The following is an 18,768-nucleotide window of genomic DNA, read 5'->3' as shown; positions in this document are numbered from 1 at the left end:
GTAACCGTTCTACCAATTTGTACCAAACTCGGTATGGTTATTGTACTTGCCACGTGTAAGCAAAACGTTGAAAATTATTGAAATCGGACTAAAATAACGGCCGATTCTCATATAACGGTAAATTTAAGAAATGCTTGAAACTCCAATATTTCGAAATTGAAGGACGCTAATTTGCTCAAAATTGATACACCTCGGCTTACCATCTAGCGGAAGGTTTCGGAAGGGTGAAGAAACATATATTTAATACTTGCGCCGGGTATTTAATGTTCGGCTCCGCCCGAACTTAGACTTTCTTACTTGTTTTTCTTGAATATCGTCTGTGCAACTGTGTCAACTGGAAGCTGAGGAAATCTACGAAATACTAAATCTACATACATATATAATTAATACGCTAACATAAATTGTGTCAGCCTACGTTTGACGATTCTACCGCGCCGATTTCAAAACCAAGAACACCGATGTCGCCAACGCGTAAAGGCCCGTAAATCTTCCGCAAAGTCTTTCTCTCGAATACTCCAAGAAGTGCCTCATCGGATGTTGTCATTGACAATGTATTTATATATATGAATGTATTTCATTTATTTTCAGCCTTAAAAGGATTTACTTTTCAAAAATATAAACAAAAATTAATTTTCTTTGGTTTGTAAAATTTGTCTATACTTACTATATAAAAGAATTTGTGATGATCTGAATTGAGTAGTCCACTTGCAAAGTGCTCTAAGTATGTAAAATTTTTTCGATGTTTAGCTTTTGGTGGTTAACGTACCAGTATTTTAAGTAGTTTCATGTCCACTAACAATACAATGCAAAATTCTTATATATTCTGAAAAAAATAGCATCAAATGTTCGCTACTCTAGCAAAAGTCGCTATAATACTAACTGTAAGTACTAATAATATATAACATAATATTTATTGTAAGTATTTATACAAGTTAAAAGGTCTCCATCTTCTGATGAACTTAGAAAACTGCATGAAAACGTGGAACTTTCGGTGTCTAGTGGAAGACGTCGTAAAAACGAAGCAGACCAATCTTCATGGAAGAGAAAACGCGAAAATCTAAAAAAAGCTAGCTATGTAAAATTTACTGTTTCAAAACTCGCTATATTAGTTTTTCATATATAAAATTTGCAAAAACTACCATACTGCGATATTGTTTTTTAATGTTATTTGGCTCTTATTTATCCAACTTTTCAGATAATAAAAAAAAGGTACAATGTGGATTTTACTTGTTGTTGTAAACGTGTTTTTTAATTTATGATTTACTATTATAAAATCACATAACGCTGTTTGATCTAATACAAAAATTGGTTATTTTTCCTTACATTTGGTAACTTTTTGGTCTAATCTTGGCTACAAAGTTCTTTGAGCGGCGGCAAGTTGGTCTAGTGAAATAAAAATGACCGCCACTTTCTTTGGCGCGAGTATGCGCAGATTTTCTATTCGTAGATCATTAAGGGACACTTTAAATTAGGTTTTGATAAAGGAATGAAGATCCTACTCGGCCCTACTCACTAATCAGACCTTTTTGCAGAAAATATCTCTTCAAAAATAAGCCGTGTTATTAAGGTGCTGATAATTTAGCAACCAAGTTTTATTATGCAAGTTTTCTATATGGAATTGTCGTTTTCCATGTTTAAGAAGTAACATCAAACCAGTAATTACTGTTAAAATTGAAAGTCTCCATAAAAAAAAAAATTTAAGAAAGCTATCAATAAATAACTGTTAGAAGCAATCCTCACACCTATGCGATTCTGTCGGTGCGAATCTGTCCCATCAAAAATTACAACAATGCCGACCATAGTTTTTGATGAGGAATCACGACTACTGCGATTTTACTGCAGCGATTTATTCGAACATTCACAGTTCTTCTTTTCGTCGTGCCAGCAGATATTTTTGAAAATACTAATCAGTTTTGAGTTTGTTGGACATTTCTGAATAGGAATAGCTTAATTCCGGTTAATTTATTACAGTTTTAAAATATGCACCGTGGAAAAATTTTGTTTATGCAAATGAGTATGGAAACACTGAACAGGCACAACTTCTGGAAACACTAATTAGTTTATTTATGTTTATGCATACAATACAAAAATTGCAAATGTAGGAAAATTACAATTTTTTTTTTTGAATTTATTTTTTATTTTAAAATAATTAGTTTATAATCTGAACGATTTTCATCATATTATTATCATAAATCAGTAACAGTAAGTCTCGCCTTCAATTTGGTAATTATTACGTACCGATCGAGTAACATTTACCAAAGTTATATAGAAAAACTTAAGCTTTTTTTTCTAAAAAAATGTCTCTTCAATTGTATAAATAACCTTTAAATGAAAGAACCGGATTGCAGAAAAGTGTGCCAGGGAGTGACTTTTTTCGTTCAAGCTGAATGCAAAGCAATATCGTCCAATTGGAGAGTCCTCAAAAGGATTTCCCAGGATATGTTAAAGACTATTGCATTTATCTACAGTCACTTTCTCACATAATGGAGTTAACTAAAATATTTTTGTATATCTAAACACTTATTGCCCCTCCCCTACCTTCATATAACGGCAAATTTAGAAACCGCGAAAAATTTGCTTCTTCGGTGACTAATGAAACCATTCCGCACCAATTTTCAAGACAACATAAATGGACTTAAAGTGTGCGTTTCTCACCCTAATTTTATTATGTTAATGTTTGTAAATACTTATATATTTGAAACTACTATTAACTTGTCAAACGATTCCTAATCTTTGACAATACATTCATTCACCACGATCGGGAAAACTGACCAAATCGGCGTGACCAAGTCCATGGTCGTTTTAATATTGTATAAACATCCGAAAACATTAAAGCGTTTGAAATAAATCTCGTCTTACTTTTTTGTATTTTGCACTTGGTTGCTGAAGTATTGAAAAATTGAAAATTCTTAAGGGAAAATTATAGTTTTTGTAAGTTTTATCTTAATATCTTAAAAACGTGTAGACTTATTGAAAAATGATAAATGAACGTGAGGTACTAAATTTAATAGCCCTTAATTTCATATATCGTTCTGTTTATAACAATAACGCATTCCATAGATATTACAAGCCAAAGTTTCATTTTCAAAATTCATACACTTTGATTCAATTGCGCGGGCTAAATATAAGTTTTAAATTAATCTTTCTTGGCCAATAACAATTGGCTTAGACCTAAGACATCATAAAATTACTATTACAATGCGGTCAAATGACTTTTATTTTCCCCCATACAAAATCGACCCAGCCTAATGTACACATATGTATTTTTTTAAACAAACTTTTTTGCTGAGAACTTATTTAAATTCCAAAAACCGAATGCCAACTTGAATTAAAGGAACCAACACTGAAGTGAGTCAAAATGAAAATAAAAGAGCACAAATTTCTATGTAAAGCAAAACTCTCTGGGAATCCTACGAGACATCTGCCGGTCATATGACCGGTCATCTAAATGGGAGATCTGCAGCCTTTTGGCATCATATTTTACATCAGAATTGAAGGGATCTCTGAAAAATCTGATCAGTTCTTTTGTGTAACTGTGATTTTGAATCCCTTGTCAACATATGGTCTCGGTTGATGTTAACTTAAGATCGTTGTTTTACTGCCTTAAAATTGAAGGAAAATTTTTACAGCGCCTCTTATGTATACTGGTTTCTATTTGAGTGTATTGAGAATCGGTCAGTCTGAAAAGGCCTTGTAGGGAAGACAATAGGTTTGTTCGTCGAAAATCCAGCGAGAATTATCACTCAAAATATCAGATAGTAATAGTTGGTTTTTTTTTGCCGAGTACCTTTCAAATCATTGGAATTAACTAAATAAATTAAGTAAACAAGTATTAACTTAGATTTTTCATTTTAAAATCGCTCCAGTTTGTAAATTTTTAAATTTAACGAACTTGTTTATTCAAATTATCGTCGACAAAAAATCCAACCATGTGTCACAATCATATGTTTTTCCTAATTGCAAATTCTTGCTGGCAAAATTTTTTCCGGCTCGAATTTGTAACTTCTCTCCAAGAAATAGTCTTTTTACTGGTGATTTATTTAAATAAATCATGTGAAATTTAGTTTAAACATTTTAGCCGTTTTTAGCCGGTTTTATTTGCCAATTTAGCCGGTTCGTCCAAAATGTTCTGGCAACACTGGTTTGAAACCTTAAAGTTCCTTTAAAAAATCCTGGCGTCATAGAGAAAACCTAAAAACGCAGTTTTAATAAATTAGACCCCTAGTCAGGGTTGCCACTGACGAAAAAAAAAAATTTACCATCCACTTGAGAAAAATCTACCAAATCTGGAAAATATCTACCAATAATAAAGTCCTTTTAATAAAAGTTATAGTTTTGTTATTTTTTTATTTATTTTAATTAAAACTATAGTTTTTTATTTTTTTAAGTATTTCAATAAGAATTAAAATTGTTTTTAAGGAACTTTTCATTTAACTAATTATATGGTATTTGAGTCATATTATTGGCATATTCGCAGTTTCCTTCAACCAAAAGCGGAAGTGATGAAACCAAAGGCAACAACGAAACTTCATAATTTGAAAAACTTCAACTCGAGTTATTATAAACAAATACAGTGACTCATAAAAAGCACTTGGTGATTTTTTTATTATTCGCAATGTTTTTCAAGTAAAATTTTTTTGTTGCTTTAACTAAATCCATAAAAATTAAGGATTCAAACTATATACAACATTTAGAAAAATTCAGAAAATTTTCGTCCAAATTTCGAATTTTTTACTCTGAATTTTTAGAACAATTTAAGGTACAGAGTTTTAAAGCAAATAATACTTGAGTATAGCTCACAATGTGCTTCCCGTTGATTTTTTTTTTTAATTTTTTGCCGCTTGTCTTTTTTTTCTTTAACAATTTCTATTGATAAAAAATGGCGTTGATTTAATTTTTTTTGCGAACAATCACAGTGCGTCATTACATACCTGTCAATTTTTTCTTTATCTTTCTTTAAATAATAATTTAAAATATTTAGGCAATCAAAAGCTCCTCGGGATTCCAGTAAAATGAGTTTTAAATGGGGCACGATATGTTCGCCTTATATCGATATACATATATACGTATGTAAGTATATAAAAAGTATGCAAAGAAATGTATAATATAAATATAACTACGAAAAATAAATCGGGAACGAAAATTTCAACAAAAATCTACCAAAATGAGAAAAAATTTACCTTTTTAGCAACCCAAATTTTTCTACCAATTTTGGTAACAATTTACCAAAGTGGCAACCCTGCCCCTACTTACGCGAGAAAATTGATTTTTTCGTGTGTTTAGAAAGTTTTTGTTTTTTTTTTTTCTCACGGTGTTGTCGATAAAACAACATCGATCCCTGTATTGCTTACTGTTAACATTTGCACTTGCTTATTTAGTTTACGCACTTGCTTATAGAGTTCTGTCAGCGTTGTGCATGACTGTTTTATACCATGTGGTTGAACAACAGGCGATAGAATTGCTTTTGACTGTTCTTCCACATAAATACGTCAAAATGTATGTGGGGGCCTCCCTCTTCCTCTGCTACCACCAGCGGGTTCCGAGTTGAATACTTTCAGAGCTGGAGCGTCGGTGTCCATTCGAACGACATGGCCAAGTCAGCGGAGCCGCTGTATTTTAATTCGCTGCACTATGTCCGTGTCGTTGTAAAGCTCATACAGCTCATTGTTCCATCGTCTGCGGTGCTCGCCGCCCTATCTATCTATCTATATATATAAAAATGAAATGTCTTTCGTATGACCTTCTTCTTCTGCGTGGAAGGTTTTTCGATAAAAAAAATTCAAAACTTTTTGTTATTATTGCCAAAAAAAATTAAGAAAGCTGAGACGTCACGATCTCACAATTTCATAGAGTTTTCCGTATATTGTATGTCTCTAAACTACTAAACGGCGGAACCGATTTCGTTCATATTTGGAACATATGTCAGCACCTGAATTGCTAGGTGGCGCTTGATTCGGGATGCTCCTGAAAACTACATTTAGTGGCAGATTTGGCTCATACTTAGAACATTTGTTAGCCAATTGAAAAGGAATATTTGGGCTAAAAAATTACATGAGAGGATGCGCTGGGGTCGGGATATTCCTAACGTTCTTATACAGGGGGAGAATAATAGATATGTATCTACACATATACACTCGTCACAATAAAATGTTGAAGCCCCTTTTTTGAGGACACCAATATATCTCTTAAATCAACTACGTTGGGGAACTGAAACTTGGCACGGATTCATAAATTGTAAATACCCTATTTATAGCGAAAACTGGGAGCTATTGGAAAAGGGGGCGTGGCATCTCCCATGCAAACTGAATTTCTCATATCGCTTATCTCTGGAACCGCTTAAGCTAACGTCCTGAAATTTAACATAGATGCATATGTTATCAGTAGCATACTTATGGCGAAAATGGTCAAATATTGGAAAAGGGGGCCTGGCTGTGGAACCGCCTTATGCTAACATATTAAATTTGAAACAGCCACATACATATGTTAACATTACCGTACATTCAGCGAAAAGTGGCAGGTATTGGAAAATGGGGCGTGGCACCTCCCATACAAACAAAATTTCTCATATCGCTTCTTTTGCAGAAAATTTATCCAATGGGTGGCGCTGCTGTCGAAATATATAGAAACTCCATGTGTGTAAGCGCATCTTTATCTGACGCCCCCATATACCCTGAATGCGATCTTGCATTTACCTCCGATTGAGAAAATTGCTCGGGATGGCCGTTATTGTAGCAGTAAGACTCAAAGAAACCAGTTCATAATATTAAGACGAATTGTAAAAGTGGCGAATCGACAATGAAAGATTCGACCACATCCGTCCAAGAAGGAACAAGGTAGGTAATATCAATGGCTTCATTTAAACCAAATTCAATAGATCACATGACTCATTTAGCCAATGTACGGGAAAACTTTTCGTCCTGTGGGATAGCGAGGATTCTTGCCCCTTCTATAACGGAAAACGCTCATCCGGACCAATGTTGTAGTTGCAGGATCAAAAAAGATTATGAACGCTTAGCGGACATTTCACAGGTGTAAATAAGACCATCGGTAAAGCTCATGACAACGAAAGCGATTAGTTTTCCATATGGCATCACAGCGCTAATATTCTTGGCCCATGTGTGAGGAGGATTCTGCTCTTTAGTCGTTTCAACTTTTTTCCTTTACAATTCTTATTATGCGCCGCGAAGCAAGCGGGAATTGGCTAGTACATATATAAATATAAAATGTTTCCGAGGTCAAACAAAAATTAGGAAGATTTAAAGGCCTTCGAGAGGAAGATTACCCAGGGCCACCAGACCAGGCGAGCTTTATGTGACAGAAAAAATTTCGTAAATATTGACGAATTTACTTTCAATAATATTTTTATTTTTCAACTAAGACTTCAAATTCGTAATCAGCGACCCCAAAACCCCATAGGTAGCTGATTCTGTACAAATTCAAAATTTTATTTCCGAAAACCTGATTTCATTATTAAAATAAAGCAAAACGGACTGCCGCTCGTGTTCAGCGACCTCAACACAAAAGAAAATACCTGGTCTGGTAAAAACAACCGTTCATCGTTTTTTTTGTGGTCCTGTTTTATCCGTCCCGTTGCATGGGCGACGGGTTCCGAAGGAGATGAAATGGCGAGCTATCTTTTTTACTACTTCAACAAAAGGGAGTAAAAAGTGTCAAATAATAATCAGAATATCTTTTTGCACGATTATCTGTTACGCTGTGTGACAGCAAATTCTGAAGGATATCCTGAATTTAATACCTATCGAGGAAGTTAATTCTGTAGGAAGTGAACAGACATTTTATTATTTTTTTTTATAATCTGAATGATTTTCGTCATATTATTAGTATCATAAATCAGTAACAGTAACTCTCGCCTTCAATTTGGTAATCATTACGCACCGATGGAGTAATATTTACCAAAGTTATATCGAAAAACTTAGGTGAACCTCTAGTATTTTACTATAATGTAAATAACTTTTAAATAAAAGAACCGGCTTACAGAAAACTGTGCCAGGGAGTGACTTTTTTCGTTCAAGCTGAATGCAAATCAATATCCTCCAATTGGAGAGTGCTCAAAGGGATTTCCCAGAATATGTTAGACTATTGCATTTATGGGGATGTGCAATAGCCCCTACTTTCATATAACGGAAAACTTAGAAACCGTGCTTCTTCGGGGACTAATTAGACCATTGCGCTCCAATTTTCAATACCGCATAAATGGACTTAAAATAGGGGTTTCTCACCCTAATCACATTTTGTTAATGTATGTACTCATGTGATTTAAACTAATATTAACTTATCAAATGATTCCTAATCTTGGACCATACATGTTTGACTCATTCACCACGATTTTGACCAAATCGGCGTGACCATAAATATCCGGAAACCTTAAAACGTTTGAAACAAATCTTGTCTCAGTTTTTTATTTTTTCACTTGGATGCTGAAGTAATGAAGAACTGAAAATTCATAAGGGAGAATTATCGCTTTTGTGAGTTTTATATGAAAAATCATAAGGGAAAATTATCGTTTTTGTAAGTTTTATATTAATATCTTCAAAATTTTCAGTGTTATTTAAAAATGACAAATGTATGGACGTGAGATACTAAGTTTAATAAATTGTAATTTGATATATCGCCCTGTCTATAAAAATTAACGCATTCCACAGATATTATCAGCCCAGTTTTCATTTTCAAAATTAATACAATTTGAATCAATTGTGCGGGCTACAAATAAGTTTTAAATTAATCTTTTGTGGCCAATAAAAATTGCCTTGAACCTAAGCAACATAATACATATTACTATTACAATGCCGTCAAATGCTTTTTATTTTCCCCATACTAAATGGACCCAGCCTAATGTTGGCCTTTTTACATGAGAAAAGAAAATATGCTTTCCCCGTAAACAAAAGCAACAACTAAGTATGAATAAGTAAAATTATCGCACATAGTTAATTGTGCAAGCTAACATATGGAACTTGGAAAATAAACAGCAATACTGCGAACTTCTCGTTGAAGAAGTATGCACCAATTCGCTTATTCAATATACATAAATATGGTTCCTGCAGGTTGGAATTAGTCTGTTGGTGAGTGGGCAGCCTGTGCCTGGAGTGTGGCCACGCGCGCGCTACTCATTCCATGTGTTTGTGGGTGTATGTTTATTTGTCTGCATATTTTACAAGTGCTTCAAATTCGTACATCCATAATTCTATGATTTTTCGCTGCCGCCTTCGCCTTAGTAATGCGCAGCGGTGGTTGTATACAAGCTGGCAGTTTTGTTTATATTCGGTGTAGTAAACAAATAAGTTATGTGGAAATCGGGGTGCACATTTCACGTTTAGTTTTTTTCTTTTAGTTGTTATTTTATTTTATTCCCGTTACATCCTTCAACCTTTAGGGATTGCATATTTAATACAAAAAAAGCGCTGATGTATGTACATACATATTTATGTACGATCCAACGTACTTCAATATCTGCTAATGCAGCAAAGCTTTGAAGTTTCTTAAAAATTTCTTCTCCAACTTCCACGAACAGCGTTCTAAACTAAAATTCCAGTGGTAGTGGGAATTGTTACAACTTTTGCGATAAATAGCACACGTGCAAATCCATTGAGCGAATACCACTAACAAAAGAAGGATACAACAAAGAACTGAACGCAATATATGCCATAGCGGCTAATAACGGATACAAAAGAGATCTGGTAGAAGAAATCCGAAGGGAGCACAAAAACAAAAAGCCAAACAAAGAAGAAAACAATGACAAAAATTGGGCGGTATTAACCTATACTGGAAAGTCAACGTACAAACTTGCAAAGCTGTTCCAGAAACACAACCTTCGCACATCATTCAGAACAAATAACAACGTGGGACGGATACTACGGAACACCACAAATCAAGAAGATCCATTGGATAAACAAGGAGTCTATAAACTAACTTGCAAATGCCAGCATAGTTACATAGGTCAAACAGGACGTAAAATAAAAACAAGATTCCGCGAGCATATAAGAGACTATAACAAAAAGACACAGAAACCGAGCGCAATACCAGAGTCAAATTTTGCTAACCACATGTTTAACAACAAATGTTCACCAACGCAAATAAGAAAGGCAGCGAAACTACTGCATGTACAACATAAAGGCCAACGACTAAACGTCCTAGAAAATATGGAAATATACAAACTAAAAACCTTCGACGGCAAAATAATAAACGAACAAACAAATACCGCATCGGATGTTATATTCGAACCCTTAAATTTGATTTACGAAAAAAAGAAAAATGACAACAAAACAACAGGCATGGACACTCTGAACACACCAAAAAGCACCACCAGGGCAAAAATCACTGACTTTTACCTACCTGCAGGCAAAAACCATACAGCGACAACATAATGGATGTTAATATCGAAACAGCGAAGATGAACCTATTACCTGCTTCAAAAAATGGGCACCATGGCATATCTAGTAATTAATCATCGACGAAAATCACATTACCTAAGATAAATGAACATAAATTAGCGACAAATTTCGAACCAGACAGAACGAAAAATGACACTGAAGATGGCACAACGCCGAAACCGGTTTGTCTGCAAACCAAACTTGACAAGGGATAACGGAAATTCGTTCCAAAATAAATCATATTAATTTTTCCTTTTTCATACTAAGTTTATGGTGGAATCAATGCGATAATAACAATATTTATTGAAAAATATAAACAAAAGTACATATGTGTACGAGTAAAAGATAAAAATTCAGTCTAAAATTATATTTACAGCTACATAATACTGCATCATAAAATTCTTCTCGTCACTGTAGTTAATGCAAGTTCTTAAGCCTTTTACCAGTCCTTTCAACCTTTCATCGTTATTATGGATCCCAAATAAGTTAGTTCTTTCTTAAACAATGAGCAGCTTATGGAACTAAAATCTGGATTAGCGTCATCATTTATCGTTTGAATCTCTTCCAGGTTCTTTAAGATGTTCCTTAAAGCTTTTACTTAATGCGATGATGTTATCAATGCAGAACGAACTTGTTTCCAGTGCAGCCCACCAGATCTCAGCTAATAAACTAAAGGTCACCAAAAATCATACAACTTTTGCTACAGGAGTATCTATATATATAATACGCGATGGCATTTTTTGTGCAGCATAAAAGATCTTCACCGTTCGTTCGATTTTCAAAAATAGGGTGTCAAATTAAAACTCTTGGACTGAAGATGTGCAATAAGGGTTTACTTCTTCGAAAAGAGTTGCCACCTGGTAAAAAATTGTATTCAAATAATTTAATAATCAATGCCATCAGATCCACACCGTTCGTTCGATTTCCAAAAGTGACGTGTCAAATCAAAGGGCTCTGACTTTATGTGTGCAATAAGAATTGCCACCTTTTAAAAAATTAAGTTCAAAATAATACGCGAAGGCATTTTTTGTGCAGCATAAAAGGTCTGGCCCGTTCGTTCGAGGGTGTCAAATTAAAGCGCTTGGTCTGTAGATGTGCAATAAGGTTTTACTTCTTCGAAAAGAGTTGCCACCTGATAAAAGATTGCATTCAAATAATTTAATAATCAATGCCATCAGATCCACACCGTTCGTTCGATTTTAAAAAGTGACGTGCCAAATCAAACGGCTCTGACTTTATGTGTGCAATAAGAGTTGCCACCTTTTAAAAAATTAAGTTCAAAATAATACGTGAAGGCATTTTTTGTGCAGCATAAAAGATCTCGATCGTTCGTTTGATTTTCAAAAATGGGGTGTCAAATTAAAGCGCTTGGCCTGCAGATGTGCNCGTGCCAAATCAAACGGCTCTGACTTTATGTGTGCAATAAGAGTTGCCACCTTTTAAAAAATTAAGTTCAAAATAATACGTGAAGGCATTTTTTGTGCAGCATAAAAGATCTCGATCGTTCGTTTGATTTTCAAAAATGGGGTGTCAAATTAAAGCGCTTGGCCTGCAGATGTGCAAACTGGTTTTATTTTTTTGAAAGGAGTTGCCACCTGTAGAACAATTGAATATAAACTGTATAATAAGCAATGCCGTCATAACAGCACCGTTCGTTTGATTTACCAAAATAAGGTGTCAAATTAAAACTCTTGGACTGCAGATATGCAATAAAGTTATACTTTTTTGAAAAGAGTTGCCACCTGTCAAGGTGCAGGAAAGGTATATCCAGAAATATTAAACGAGAGATATAGCTTTAATTTAGGCCTATGTGAAAGGTTCTATCACCTTTTGCTTCTTTACTAGAGCTACTAAAATATTGGGCCATATGCATAAAAACTAAGCAAGTGCTTTTTCTTAAAACTTCATACCTTTCACTTAAATTTATTTGAACAAATAGAGTAAAGGTATGAACTTTTAAGAAAAAGCATTCTCTTAGGTTTTATGCATTCAGCCCATTGACCTCGTTTTTTTTTTTTAATTCTGGAGCTGATGAAAACTTTATACTTACGAACTCGTAATCAGTACAAAAACGTACATACATCAAAAACAGCTTTAACATTTGCCGCACCATTTTTTTTTATTTCTGTTGTTATCTTCGTTTCTAATTAAATGTTTTGAGAGAGAAGAGCGAAAAATATCAAATAAATGAGAAATACCTTCACGTGAATAATCCATGACACTTAAACAATTGTTTACAGATGAAAAATAAACACTTGCTTTTATAGGTTCAGCTGCCAAGGCAACTCAACTGATTCGTCGATACCGCGCCGATTCTAGTATTTTCTTTTTTGGAAATGTACCGCACGTAGAAAGGAGAGGGAGTTTGGAGAAGATGATAAGAAATTAAGTATTTTGACTTTTAAGTTTCCATCTCTAAGCCCAATACTTTTAGTTTTATCAATTGTCACCATTGCTTTTTCCCACCTGCCTCCATATAGTCGAAACACTGAGCGGCGCTCGAAAAATATTACTCCTCCTGGAGTGAAATTTTAATTATTAACGAATAATGAAATGAAGTTCCAAGCCAAAAATTTTAGTATGAAATTAGTATTAAAAGCATTTAGTTGACTTTTTTGTTAAATTTGCATTACTTTGGACTGAGAGTACCCTAGTCGGCTTAGCCATTAAAGGTCTTTACAACAGAGGGACCATATAATAGCTTAAACGCGAGTTGATGTGTGTATGCGAATGCGAATTTTCGGAATGCGAGTGTGCGAATGCGAATGATAGGAAAAACATTAAAAAAGCTATACTCAAATTAAGTCATCGTTTTTATTACTTATTTAAAAATTTTGTAAATTATTAGAACCTTTAACGAGTGCTTAAACTATACAGTGTTTTAATCTAGTAGTCAAAGTTCAAAAGGGGCATATTGTATTTCAAAAAAAAAAAAGTAGTAATTTTGTCGCCTTTTCTCCCATGAGGTGATTTCATAGAGGCTCGTATATAAGGCCGACTGCACTGAACAATTGCTCATTTGGAACGGTGGCTGGTGGAGCGCTCAAATATTTGCGGGCCAGATCTGTCAATTTGACGTACTTTAGTTTAGTTTAGCTCGTTTTCTTCAATTGAGCTTTAATCTAAATTTTGTTAATGTCTCCAGATTCCACATCCGAGCCTTGACTTTCGCTGGAGGAATCTAAAATTATTTCTAGGTTCTAGCAATACTTGTTAAAGGCCCATTATGCTTCAAATACTACTTTACCGTTTAGCGCTTAAAGCTAAAAGCCCTGCTAAGACAGACTTAGAGCCATTTCAACAATATTAGAGTGGACTCTCTGCCCAAGTGCACATTCGTATTCGCAAAACATTTGATGCGAATGTAAAGTCGAATGTGAATTTGTAAAATGATGCGAATCATTCGCATAACGAATGCGAATGCAAATATTCGCAACATCCCTGGTACGCAGCAACAAATTGAAAAGTGGAACCCAAAGCACAGCAGGGGGCGTCATTCTTGGTGCCAAACAACATCAAAGTATTAAATAGCAACTTGCGCATGAAAATTTGTCAGAGGACAGAGTGAGTTTTTTTTTTACCGCGCAGTAATAAAATTGCAATAAATTAACTTATAATTCTCATAAAACCATTTCAAGAAAAACAAAAGTCGCATTATTTCATTTGCGTTGTAATAGAAATTATAATTTCAACAAAAAATATGGGATATTAAAGAAGCACGGTAACGCGATTTTCCGTCAGCGTAGGATTCCATGAGATGTGGAGGGTGGGAGTCCAACAGTAAAAACTGTACACAAGTAGTTTATAAATATTTCCTGTCGTTTATGTTTTTCGCGTCTAATAGTCCGTTGACACATTTGTTGGAATGAAATACGTTGCCCTTTTTGTATACATCATTAACTTTAGGCGCTTGACACACGCGCAACATGGAAAAGTGAATAAATTTACATTTATTAATTTATGCTGTAATGCTATTACACAATTTTAGGGATTTTTTTTTTGGCCTCAACGAAATTATGCCCAAACGGTACTATAGTATTCGTACGTAATTTTCAAAGAGTAAGGTGGTTTTGCTCCACCTCATCAACATTTATTTATTGTATGAAACTTTACATGGGCCTTAACGGGTTTGGCGACGACAAACATCGCAGATGATAGAACAAGCGGCTGTATGAACTTTACAACGTTGTGAAATATGAATTAGCAACTACACTGACTTAGTCATGTCATATGTATGTATGTGTATGCAAATAAACCCAAACGTTGCAGCCGTTAAAGTACTCAACTCGGGATATGCTAGTGGTAGTAGTAGGATTGATGAAAATACCAGACTGAGAAGAATTGGACTTTACATCGCATGTTCAACTGGTGCCAGTTGTTGCAGAAGGACACGAATAAGATACCTTAGAGTACTTAGCTAAAGACGAATTTACCTTCTATTACATTATACTATGTAGGTCTTTAAAGGCTAGAGATTAGTATCAATTAAGTAAATTATCGTTAACCGTTTAGTGATTTAATTATTAAACAAAGCGTGTAAACTTTACCTCAGTAAGTCAAATGATCACTTCAAAATCACACTCTCTCTCTCTCTTTATTGGCGCAGTAACCGCCTAAGCGGTTTTGGCCGAGTCCAAAACAGCATGCTAGTCGCTTCCCTTCTGTGCCAACTGAAGCCAATTGAAAAGGCGAAGTGAAGCCAAGTCCTTATACACCTGGTATTCCTTACGCAGAGGAGGCTTTCGACTTCCTCTGTTACCAGCATCGCTACCCTTGTTGAATACTTTTGGAGCGTCGGTGTCCAATCGTACGACATGGCGGAGCCGCTGTATTTAAATTCGCTGCACTATTAATGTCCATGTTGTTGTAAAGCCCATATAGGTCATCGGTAAATCATCTACGGTACTCCGAGAGCCGCATTATCACATGTTTTTACTGTCCATGCCTCCACGCCATACGTCAGCATGGGCATAATGAGTGACTTATTGAGTGTGATTCTTGTACGATAGGAGAGAAATTTACTTCTCAATTGCATAAGGCTTATATTATTATTGGTGTCAATGGTACTTTTACAAACTTGTAGCTGTCAACAGTGACGTGCGTGCCAAAACGCGTATGCTCTGACTGTTTGTGTGATGACAGGATATACTTAGTTTTTTCCTCATTCACCACCAGACCCATTCGCTTTGATTCTCTATATAATTCCGGGACGGCAGAAAAGACATAGCTCTCGTTTTCACCGATAATGTCAATGTCGTCGGCATGTGTCAGCAATTGTATCGTTTTGTAAAGTATTGTGCCCGAGTGGTTCAGATTGGCGGCTCTTATTATCTTCTACAACATCAGATTACTGAAATCATACGAAAGGGAGCCACTTTTCTGGGAATCTCGTATGTTGTCAAAAGGCTCGGAGAGGTTCTTACCATTCTGGAGGAGCTGGAGGTATTGCTCAACGTATTTTAACACAGCCGTATTAGTTCCGCGGGATACCAAATTCAGACATCCACAAAGATCTTAATATAAATACGTTGCATGAGGATATAAGAGGGCTAAGCACCAGTTACTCAGCACGGTTAATGAACCATCCTAATCGACTAGCGAGAGATTTTCTTAGCCCGAGATATGTAAGAAGACTAAAAAGAAAGGATTTCTCCGATATCATCAAATGATGCCCAATATATCAAATTTCGATATCCGCAATATATCAATTTCGACTCTGGAAGTCGTCTTTCAGACCCAACACCAGTAAACTTAAATATAGAGAAGCGAAGGCGCGGCGTGGAAACCAGTCCTTTCCACCCGCACAGTCAATGCGGCTCTGGAACTCGTCCTTTCAGACCGCCTGCCCAGCACTATATTCAGCGATCCTCCTGCTCGGAATCTTGTCCATTCCGACAGCCTCAACAGCTGTAATAAATATATATGTCTGAAAACAAAATGTCTAAGCATTGCCGCAGATATTTTAAATTTAATAGTAGTTTGTAAGATTTGAAAACTTATTGTTAGTTTCGAAAGAAAGATTCAATAAATAAATACATATTATACAAAAAAAAAAAACCTAAGCCTACATATTCGAAAACAAATCTTGTGCAGCCATCGTCTTTAAACATGGGTGCTCCAAGCTCGAGTCTAGTTGCGGAGAATTGCCTTAACTACGGCGATTCCTCACATTTTGCACGAAACTGCTCGCGGAGGCGTACAAGCCTCACATGTTTCAAATGCGGTCACTTAGGACATCGCGCCGCACGATTGCGAAGGAATGTGGCATGATTTTCAAAGACATAAAATAAGCAGCCGAAGTAGGGGTTGACCTGACGCATCTATGTAACTCGAACGCAGATACCATATGAAACCTGATAAAAGCATACAAACCTAGCGACAACGTTCTGGCCCCTATGGAAATGAAAATCTTTCGAAAAGATGATAAATTTTCATTGATAACCCTGTTTATAAAAGTCCAAGATGTATGTCCCACGCAGACCGGTTTGTGGTGGAAAGGCAAATAGCAAAGTGGCTCGAGGAAGGCATCATCCAACCTACCAGTTAAGATTATGTATCACCTGTGTTGTGTGTCTCCAAAAACGATGGAAGGAAAAGTCTTTGCTGCGATTACCGAGGACTAAACGAAAAGATTATACGCGATCATTTCCCGATGCCTATGATGGGCGATCTCATCGAACAGCTGCAAGGGTTCGCTGCTTCTATGACCCTCGGTCTTATGAATGGCTGTTTCCATGTTCCAGTCGCGGCTTGCTCAAGGAAGTACACTGAATTCGTGATCCATAATGGACAGTACGAGTTTCTATACATAGGTACCATTTATGATATCGATTTAGCCAGTGGTCTCCTCCAGATTTATCCCCGCAGTGCAAAGAGAGCTGATAAATAACGGAGCGGTGGTTGCGTATATAGATGATCTGACGATACCCTCCAAGGATGACGCCGAAGGTGTACGGAAGGTGGAGTTAGTGTTGAAGACGGCAGTGGCGAGTGGCTTGCGGATTAAGAGGAGTAAGTGGCAGTTCCTGAGAATAAGGGTTCCTTTTCTCGGATATGTCACCGCGGACGGTTCAATAACGCCATCAGATGCGAAGACGATTGCTATCCCAAATTTGCCTACCAAATGGTCCCAAGGCAAAAGGACGTTTCCAGGTACTGACGTGGTATTTAAATGACTGCGAAACCACAATCCGTCCTGCGAAGCAAAGATGCCAACTTAAAATTGAAGTAAGAGCATTCGGCAGCATTTCAGCAGCTGAAGTAGGCTGTAGTAAAAGCGCCAGTTCTGAAACCCTACATTCTTAAATCGGCGACTGAAGTGCCCATAGATGCTTGCATGCACGCCTATTTGCCAGTAATGCAACATAGGGGTAGCGACGAAAAACTGTTCCATCCCGTTCAGTGCATGACCCGCTGAGTCAACCATACAGAGGAGAAATATTACTCTTAAGTGCTAGAGGTTTTAGCGATCGTAGATGCGCTCAAAAAGTTTAGAGTCTCTCTGAGGAGAAGAAAATTTAAGACAGTTCCTGACTGCAACGCATTCGCAATGACGTTGAAAAAGCGAGACGTCCGACGGAAGTAACGATGAAATTGGACAATTACATATTCGGGGTGGTGGATGCGTTTTCCAAATTTGTGTAGCGCCATCCCACTAAAAATACTGGCGTAGAAGCAGGAGTCGATCGGTTGAAGAAATAGACGGCTCTTTTTGGGCATCCGAGGCGACTCATTGTCGAATAAGAAATAACTTTCACATAGCATTTTTTCATATAGTATTGCAGAAGCGAGCGTATTCAGCATTTACTGATTGTCACGGGTGTTCCGCGGGGTAACGGACAAGTGGAGCGCAGGCACCGGATCGTCGTGCCCACGGTCTCCAAGCTGTGTAGTACCGCAGAGAAGCACCAAGCAATCGTCGTTTAGAATACTGACGGGCTTGGAAATGCGGGTTACAGGGACACCACAATTACGGGAGTTGTAAGATAACGGTGCCTGCGATGATCTAGATACGGAACGAGAGGACATACGACGAGAAGCACAGAAAACCCTGACATGACAAAGCCAAGCAACACTGAAGAACGAAGGGGAGACGAGAAATGCGAAAAAGACAGCGACGTTAGTCTGCAAACTGCACAGCGACTAAACGGAAGGAATAAATTGCACCCGCACACAATACATGATTAACTTAAATTAAACGGAATAAGAAGTGTTAAATTAACTCGGAAGTAAGGCCATTAACACTGATACTGAAAGTACTCTTATACAGGCAGTAACGGAAATTTCAGAGAATGCAGAAAAATTTGGGATAGTAAGCTTTTGACGCGATTGCTTCTCATCTCACTATATCGATACTAAATACCAAGCATATGAATATATT

This window comes from Rhagoletis zephyria, unplaced genomic scaffold (genome assembly GCF_001687245.7).
Source record: "Rhagoletis zephyria isolate East Lansing unplaced genomic scaffold, Rhagoletis_zephyria_1.1 Rzeph_scaffold_01764, whole genome shotgun sequence".
Classification (NCBI taxonomy): Eukaryota; Metazoa; Arthropoda; class Insecta; order Diptera; family Tephritidae; genus Rhagoletis; species Rhagoletis zephyria.
The sequence above is the reverse complement of the archived record's forward strand: the minus strand, read 5'-3'. Positions refer to the sequence as shown.